At 30.1% G+C, this 9,788-nt stretch overlaps 2 protein-coding genes across 3 annotated transcripts in view; one reads left to right on the top strand and one right to left on the bottom strand.

The window, feature by feature from the left end:
* The window catches only part of LOC111623474 (ubiquitin-like-conjugating enzyme ATG3), a 30,006-nt gene extending 22,846 nt beyond the window's left edge, over positions 1-7,160 (bottom strand). For both annotated transcript variants that reach the window (XM_023366059.1, XM_023366058.1), the window contains exon 1: positions 7,110-7,160. The gene's annotated coding sequence lies outside the window, so the exon portion shown is untranslated. The remainder of the gene's footprint in view (positions 1-7,109) is intronic.
* The window catches only part of LOC111623469 (general transcription factor II-I repeat domain-containing protein 2-like), a 34,179-nt gene that overhangs the window by 9,128 nt on the left and 15,263 nt on the right, over positions 1-9,788 (top strand). The window lies entirely within an intron of this gene.

Raw genomic sequence — 9,788 nt, forward strand, 5'->3', positions numbered from 1 at the left:
TCGTCATAAAACGATAAATAGTTTGTCAAATTTTTATTCATAAAAATGCAGTTTCAACTGCTTTTTATTTTATAAAATCCGTCTTCTTGCGCCACCAGAGGGCCTTTTAAACAATAGGTAGTTTGTTAGCGTTGGTCAGTAGTAGTCCAAATTCAATACGAACGTTTGTTTCTTGAAAATTTGATCACGATTTAAATACAGTATTCGCTTTTAATATTAACGACATGTCATCGAAAAGAAAACGTGTTGTGTTATCATTAAAAGACAAATTAAAGTATTTGTTTCGATTATCCGGATTTTTCCTTATCCGGACTATCTTCATCCCCAATTAGTCCGGATAATCGAGGTTCTACTGTACACTCAAATCTCAATATAGTTCCATCCTAAATAGAACCACTCATGTAATACACCAATGAATATTTGTAAACATATTTCCTCTAAATATTAAGTGAAAAATCCTTTAATATCTGTAAAATATTAAATTGTAATTTTGCATTGAAAATGACATTATCACCACCAAACCATGTGAATTTCAAAAACTTAAATACAAACTTTTATGTAACTATCATTAATATATGAAACTATTATTGTTTGAAGTCTTTCAATTTAGCACTACACTCAATATAGTGTCAAATTCAGAGTAAACAAACAGCAGCATTAAATCAAGGTTTAATTATACTTTAATTTTTTCACATTTTAATTCAAGTGAAATACAATTAAAAATATGCTTTACATTTATTTCTATACATATTTAAATATTCAAAAATATTGCCATATCATCAAAAATTATTTAATTAGTTCAATCAGTAAAACTTTGGACACAGATATTCTATATTTAACAGTTAAAATTAGAAATAAAAAATTTCTAATTGAAAACAATTTGCTAATGCAATTTATAACTGGTTAATGGAGCTCTCTCATTAGACTATAATTTCAAAAATTGTAACCTATAAATTCCCACTGTCATCTGTCTGTCTGTCCTTAATCTCAAGAATGGTGTTTATAAATGAAATTCAAGAGCAGATATGGAAAGCTTAGGGGTAGGAAGCCCTGATTAACTATATATGAACTTCTGGTCCAAACTAGGAATCTTTTTAAAAAAATTAAAAACATTTATTTCAATTCAAAAATTTCCCCTGAAAGGAGTTAGATGAGTGGCATGACAATATTGATAACAGGAAAAGTATGATGTACAGGGGCAAGATACTACTAATTTGAGATGGAGCATATATTTTATATTAAATAAATTTTAAAAATATGATTAAAAATTGCAGCCCAGCATTATGATACCACAATAAATAATTGCTCATTAGCATTTACAATTTTTTATAAAAGCCATCCCTACCATCAAAACTAAGCATTTTACTATTTTATAATAATTAAAAATATTAAAAGTTTTTTAAATTAAATATTGCAACAGATGTCGCCATCAAAATCTTAAATGTTTCCAGGAAAGTTAAGCAGCATGTTGCTGGATTCTTTACATTTAAATGGATTCACATTACATTTCTGGATTCCTTCATCTCAATGGAAAATGGCAAAGTTTTATCAAAATTGGCCTATTAAATTTTGAAAACAAACTTGATTCTATAAGCCCATAGATGATGTGCTAGCGACTGAAATATCACACAATAAAATCATTCAATTCATGTGATACTGCTTTGTCACACACTCGTGACAACCTTAAATCTAAAAAATGAAGTCATGGCCTCATTTTTTATTGCATTTTTGGATTCCTCATGACAATTAATGGAAAATGGCAAAGTTTAACCAAATCAATTGAACAGATTTTGAGAACAAACAATTTTGTAAGCTACACAGAAGAAGCTTCACTAAGGCTCCACCTCAAATATTCAGGTGACAATTCATTTTTAAAGTCATGTTTATCTAAGTTCATTATTTTAGTATACTAAATATAATTATCCCTCTCAAAGAGTGTTAAAATTAACCTATTATCTGTGAAAGAATTTACAAATAATGTACATCAGTGTTTCATCACTATTCGATCAAAATGTTTAAACTCAAAGAAGCTACTGTCTTACTCCTTCAATCTAGAGAACTGAGATAGACAAATAAATGTGAAGACCAGATATGGAAAGCTTAGAAACAGAGGGTCCTGATTAACAATATACAGGTAGCCCTCGGTTTATTCCGGTTCAATTTACGCCGAATCACAATAATGCCGCTGCGCAATTCGCCATTTCGAGGTGTAATTCCCCGATTTTCCCTATCTATAATATTATTGGGTATGTATACATTTGCATTAAATTAATATTAAAATACTAAACGTTCAGGTACCCATGAGTCAAGATACTAAACTTAATAGTCCAATAAATGATGTCCGAATCCATAGCGCCAATGAATGTATCCCATATCAGTTCATTCAGGAAAACACCTTACGACGCAATAGCACTTCCGGCGATCACAAATTATCATTAGTGAGACAAATCTACTTCTTGTTGGCCAGACGATATTTATCTCTCCTTAGCCACCTTGAATTTTCCTGCTCAAACTGACCTTATATATGCGACCGGTGGTCGACCAATCAGTGTCTTCGCTCGTCTGTAGCTCTACATTGGGTTAACGTATCCTTTCAACTAAGGAAAGTTTGACAGATGAAGTTTATGAGTTAGACAATGTTGGGAGCAAAGTGCAAATGTAAAAAGGAGCATCATATTCGACCATATTCCAAAAGTCTTAATGAAAGAAATAAAAAATGTAAACAATTAAAGATGGATACTTTTTTCCGAAAAATGTAAGAAATTCGAAACTAAAATTTTTAAATAAAAACATTTTACTTTATTTTATGATAAAATACACTTTAAAAATTAAAAATTTATATGTATTTTGTATTATATTGTATTAATAAACAAAATTATTAGCTTATTTTTCACTTATGTAGAACCTAACCCTATACGTCACTGTAAATACGGGTTCACTTTACGCCGATTCGATTTGCGCCGGCTTTTGTAGGAACGGAACTGCGGCATAAACCGAGGGCTACCCGTACTAACATTCTATTTGGACTGGAAGTCATGTTATTCAATTTAAAATTTTATCCGGAATAAAGTTAGACCATATATTTTTAATTAAATTTTTAAAAATATGATTAAAAATTGCAGTCCAGCATTGTGATGACATCGCAATAAATAATTGCTTGTTATTTTTTAATTAAGTTTTTATAACCATTTCATGAATTTATTAAAAATATTTTTAGTTTGTTTTATTGAAAATACAAAAATTAAGTTAAATAAAAAGCTTTTAATTCTTATAAAATGTTTATATTAATTTTTTTATCTCTATAAATAAAAAAAAGTATAAGTCTTATGGATTAAAATAGTAATCCAAATAAATTTAAAAAACTAAAAACATTTATCTTGAAAAGAAAATCTACATGTTTGTCTGTACTGCAAAATCTGAGGATAGTAATTAAAAAGTAACAAAAAAATAACAAGCAGTAATGATTATATATAATATAATTTATTAATATAAAATTATATATAGAAAACTAGAGCAGAATAGGAGACCAAATCATTCAAGTATTAAAGAATTAAGATTATACTCAGATATGGAGCCTTACAAAAAGAATGCTACCATTTTAAATTAATATAATTATCTTAATTATTATCTGAGAATTTTGTAATGTACATTAAAACATTGGAAAGTGTCCAAGTTTCACATTTTCCTCTCACAATTTCTCAATGTGCACCTTGTGTCACAGCACACATCCAATCAATACTCAAATTCTTCCTACACTCACTATAGCATATCTTGTCACTGCTCCCACAGCAGCCACAATTCTACAACTCCTGCAGATTACTCATGTTGCACAATGATAAATAATTCCAACTTTTCAAATTGCAGAACACAAAATGCCTTCTCTGATTGTACACATTTTTTTCTACATCCCCTTAAAGATGGGATATACGAAATCGTAATATCACCGGTTTAACATTGAAATCCATGAGTAATATAAAATCGGAGAGCGGAATAAAAATATCAAATATTTTAATGGATTTTTTTAACTATCATAAAATCATACCAGTAAATTCTTATCGGTTGAGTTAAGTTATAAATCTACTCGTGATTCACGTAATCGGGTGAGGGCGGCCAAATATCTAGCAGGCATGCGGCTAAAAGCCCAGAACCAGTCCTGGATAGAATTGGATGCGGTATATGTATAGCATCCATCCGAGGTCCTTGGCTTCCACCGGCTAAACCGAGTGAGGTTTGTGCTCTGTAAAGCGCATGCGCGAATCTGGATGTTTGGAAGCTGACAATACAGCGCTTCCACTCCACCACTAATATTCGAATATACAATAGCAATCTTATCTTTTTTTTCTCACATGTAGAATAGAAATTTGTAATAAGANAAGCAGTAATGATTATATATAATATAATTTTATATTAATAAAGAAAACTAGAGCAGAATAGGAGACCAAATCATTCAAGTATTAAAGAATTAAGATTATACTCAGATATGGAGCCTTACAAAAAGAATGCTACCATTTTAAATTAATATAATTATCTTAATTATTATCTGAGAATTTTGTAATGTACATTAAAACATTGGAAAGTGTCCAAGTTTCACATTTTCCTCTCACAATTTCTCAATGTGCACCTTGTGTCACAGCACACATCCAATCAATACTCAAATTCTTCCTACACTCACTATAGCATATCTTGTCACTGCTCCCACAGCAGCCACAATTCTACAACTCCTGCAGATTACTCATGTTGCACAATGATAAATAATTCCAACTTTTCAAATTGCAGAACACAAAATGCCTTCTCTGATTGTACACATTTTTTTCTACATCCCCTTAAAGATGGGATATACGAAATCGTAATATCACCGGTTTAACATTGAAATCCATGAGTAATATAAAATCGGAGAGCGGAATAAAAATATCAAATATTTTAATGGATTTTTTTAACTATCATAAAATCATACCAGTAAATTCTTATCGGTTGAGTTAAGTTATAAATCTACTCGTGATTCACGTAATCGGGTGAGGGCGGCCAAATATCTAGCAGGCATGCGGCTAAAAGCCCAGAACCAGTCCTGGATAGAATTGGATGCGGTATATGTATAGCATCCATCCGAGGTCCTTGGCTTCCACCGGCTAAACCGAGTGAGGTTTGTGCTCTGTAAAGCGCATGCGCGAATCTGGATGTTTGGAAGCTGACAATACAGCGCTTCCACTCCACCACTAATTCGAATATACAATAGCAATCTTATCTTTTTTTTTTCAAGTGTAGTATAGAAATTTGTAATAAGATACGTAATGTGGTTATAATAAAATATTGTGCGATTATTTTCACATAATTAAAATTAATATGTATTTATTTTTTAGAAAATACAAGGGAAGTGGTGTATCCATTGCTTCCAATGATGGCATGCCACTGCTGACAGTTACTCTATTGACTGGTGTACAGTACATGCATACTTCTTGGATAATAATTACCATTATTACAGTAATTTAAAGTGTAGCATTCATTTATCTATAAAGAAACAGTGATTAAATTCAAATAATGAAATTTATTAATCTTTCATTTACTATTTTATATTTACTATTACTAATTTACTAAGTGGGTACAAATTATATCCAGGTAGCATATATTTATGATTATTGATGCTCTGAAGGTAAAACTTCAGCAGCTCACAGATATGATAAACATTTTTTTGCATATCTACTCATTAAAAAAAAACTCGCTCAAATACTAATACCAGTTACATATCTGAGGATGTCCATTTTAAACAGACAAAAACATTCATATTAATAAACCACCTTGTAATATTGAGCTAATATTAGTGTTGAATGAGTTTTTTATTAAGTATAACCAGTTTTTAGAGTAGACTTATATACTCTTTCAAAGTGCTTTTAAATGTCACGGGTCCATTTTGTACACAGTTAGTATCTGTTGTGTCTAATTCTTATTCTAAGTTAATAAATTTTTTAACTAGAATACATAGCTATAATATTTTCAGTTTGCCAACCTGACAGCTGCAAATTTAAACAAATACATCTTTCAGTTATATTTAGTTGATCGTCAACTACTGACTGCTCCAGGTAAAAAATAACTTAATGTATTTTAAATTATTTAATTTGATACTTAAAATAGCCAAAATATGGCAAAATACACATTATAATGATATTCAGACACTAGTAAACAATATAAAATAAAACGAATTTATAAATAAAAACATAATGGGTAAAAACTGTAACCAGTCAATAAAACTAGGAAGGTATTTAGTTCAGTAACCNATATTTACTATTACTAATTTACTAAGTGGGTACAAATTATATCCAGGTAGCATATATTTATGATTATTGATGCTCTGAAGGTAAAACTTCAGCAGCTCACAGATATGATAAACATTTTTTTGCATATCTACTCATTAAAAAAAACTCGCTCAAATACTAATACCAGTTACATATCTGAGGATGTCCATTTTAAACAGACAAAAACATTCATATTAATAAACCACCTTGTAATATTGAGCTAATATTAGTGTTGAATGAGTTTTTTATTAAGTATAACCAGTTTTTAGAGTAGACTTATATACTCTTTCAAAGTGCTTTTAAATGTCACGGGTCCATTTTGTACACAGTTAGTATCTGTTGTGTCTAATTCTTATTCTAAGTTAATAAATTTTTTAACTAGAATACATAGCTATAATATTTTCAGTTTGCCAACCTGACAGCTGCAAATTTAAACAAATACATCTTTCAGTTATATTTAGTTGATCGTCAACTACTGACTGCTCCAGGTAAAAAATAACTTAATGTATTTTAAATTATTTAATTTGATACTTAAAATAGCCAAAATATGGCAAAATACACATTATAATGATATTCAGACACTAGTAAACAATATAAAATAAAACGAATTTATAAATAAAAACATAATGGGTAAAAACTGTAACCAGTCAATAAAACTAGGAAGGTATTTAGTTCAGTAACCCAAAAATTAATTTCACTATTTAAATTTAATTTCTTCCCTCTTAATATATTTTGCAAAACACCTTTATATAAACACACAAATTTATTAACTCATTTAATAAAGAAAAATTTTTAAATAGTATAATTTTTAAATTAACTTACTTCTTCTGGAGTTAAGACACCTGTTTCTTTAAATTTTGATTCCTAGAAAAATAATCCAATATTTATTAATAAAGTATTACTCTATATTACTTTTAAAATCAGTAAATTTAAAATTTGCTACTATCAAGAAAAAAAATCCTTAAAAAGGTTTTTTTAAATAAATAGATGAAACTAATAAAAATATTCAAAAATTTAACTTATATGCTTTGAACTAGTTCAAATATCAATGATAAAACATGTCATTTTACACTCCTAACTTTTATAAACACCACCCTGGAGACTGTTGCCAGGAAATAATTTTTTAAAGTAATGTGATTGAGTTCTTTAAATCAAAAGTCCAAACTTCAAACAAAAGCCTAAAGATCTACACCAATGATGGCAATCCCATAACCTGTGCAACAATTTCAATGTCCCTACATTAAATAAACAAACATACAAAACATACCAATACCAGCACACTTGAAATTAAGAAATATTTACTAACATTTCCATCTGTTTATAACAGACATCTTCAGGAATATAATGCATGAATGTAACATTTTGTTCTGTGTTATATGCCTGAAGATGTCTGTTATAAACGGATGAAAACATTAGTAAATATTTTTAAATTTCAACTGTGCTGGTATTGGTATGTTGTGTATATGTATTCTATCCCAGCATTGGAGAGTTATTGACTGAAGATGGCTTTGCCAGCCAAGTCCCACATTGAATGTTTAGAAAGTATTAGGTTCTTATAAATCACAAAATATTTGATAGATTTCAAAACCTTGGATATGTACTATCAAAGGTCTGAAATCTGTGTGAAAAGTCTTAAAGACCACTAATTATAAACCTAGAAAAGTTATCAGATAAACAACAGAAGATTTCCTATTAAATGAAATATTTTTGTTATAATCACATTAATATTTTCTTTAAGCTTATATAGAGGTTAACAATGTTCCACAACTTGTTCCAAAGGTCAGTTGTATTTATTCTATTATGCAATGACTAATGAAAATGACTTATACATAGTCAAAATGGTTTCAGTAAATAAAAAGATAGTTACTATCCTCAATTTAGAAGATAAGTGAGTTATTTTAATGTGTAAATGGGATGCCAAGTTATTTAGAATATAATAAAAACAGCAAACACTAATTATCATATAGATTAAAAAAATTAAATAAAGTAAAATTTGTATGCTTTTTTTTAATTTTGTAATTACTCAAATTAAATATTTGGCCCACAATTTGGAGTTAAATTTTGAATTCAGTTTTGACCCATTTTCAAAAAAAGGTTTGCCATCACTGGCCTATGCTATCAGAAAATACAACTGAAACAAGCATTTAATCTTCAATCTCTGATGGCTGAGTAACCACCCAGGTGGCAGCCTACTGCTTTGTGGACCAAATGCAGATGGGTTGAAAAAACCCAGGAATTTTTCAGAGAGGTGGACTATCCAGATATGTTGAATTCATCCCTCACCACCCAGCAGGTGATGAGAGATGAACTCAACATATCTGGATGGTCCACTTGGCCAAACCCATAATGTTCTTGATAAATAAGGCCCTCTTAGTACCCACAAGTAGAAAGTTTTAAGAAAAATCTACAATTTCAGTAGCTTTTCTAATTTGCTGAGAGTTTATAAATACCTAAAAATCCATTATCAAGGTTAAACTATCCACTGTAGTTTATCTACTGAATTAAGCAATGCCCCTTTAGCAGTGGGTGAAGTTGGAGAAATGCTATCCCATCTTTCTTTTCTATCCTGCACTGGCATCCCACTTATCTATATCTGAGGTGTCCTATTAGCTGTGTCAAAAATGTTAGCATTTCTCCAACTTCATCCACTATTAGAGGTGCAGTGTCTAATTCTTTATTAAATTAAAATCCATTATCAATGGTTGTTTATTAAATTTCCTGATATAGAGCTTTTTAATGCATATGGTATAAAAAGTTGAGTTGTAGTACAAAATGGTAAAAATTCTATTTCTTTGAACACAAACTGAAAAAAGCAATAACACAATTGCAACAATCATAATAGTTAGCACAGGCCTAACATTAATTTTATCAACAAACATATTCTTACAACTATTTAAATAAAGGATTAATTATATTTGACAAATTCTTATCACTTAAGAATCTTGGCAAAATCTGTATGTTATTGTATGTCTGTCATGTCTATCATAACATTCTGGGAACAAAAGAATATATTATTCTTTTCCCCATTCTCAATTACCAAATTAAAAGGATTACATACTATTTCTGTTTCTTTGCAGACACACTAAGGTGACATATATCAACACTTGGCAACTTATTGACTATTTGTGAGGACCCGAACATGGGTCGACTGAGAGGTCCGAATTATGGGTTCGATCGAAAATAAAGAGCTCCTTTTCAGACGCTAAGGAAACGGATTAGGTGTCTCGATTGAACAATGCAATTGGTTTTTTTCGGAAAATTAGTTAAACAATGGAAACGGAGAAATTCGAGGAAAACGCGACGAGAGAGAGGATCATATTCAGTCGCTATGTTAACCTCTCCCGCGCCCTCCATTAGGTTTCGAATTGTCACCAGGTGACAATGAGAGACCAATGGAGAGGCGACTGCTGTAAAAAAATCTATAAATTTGTGCGACTCAAGAGACGAAGGTTCTTGGTTCGTAGTTTTTGGTTCTTGGTGTTTGGATACGTAGTGTGTCGT

The sequence above is a fragment of the Centruroides sculpturatus genome, unplaced genomic scaffold (genome assembly GCF_000671375.1).
Source record: "Centruroides sculpturatus isolate CEXI.00-Female unplaced genomic scaffold, Cexi_2.0 scaffold115, whole genome shotgun sequence".
Classification (NCBI taxonomy): Eukaryota; Metazoa; Arthropoda; class Arachnida; order Scorpiones; family Buthidae; genus Centruroides; species Centruroides sculpturatus.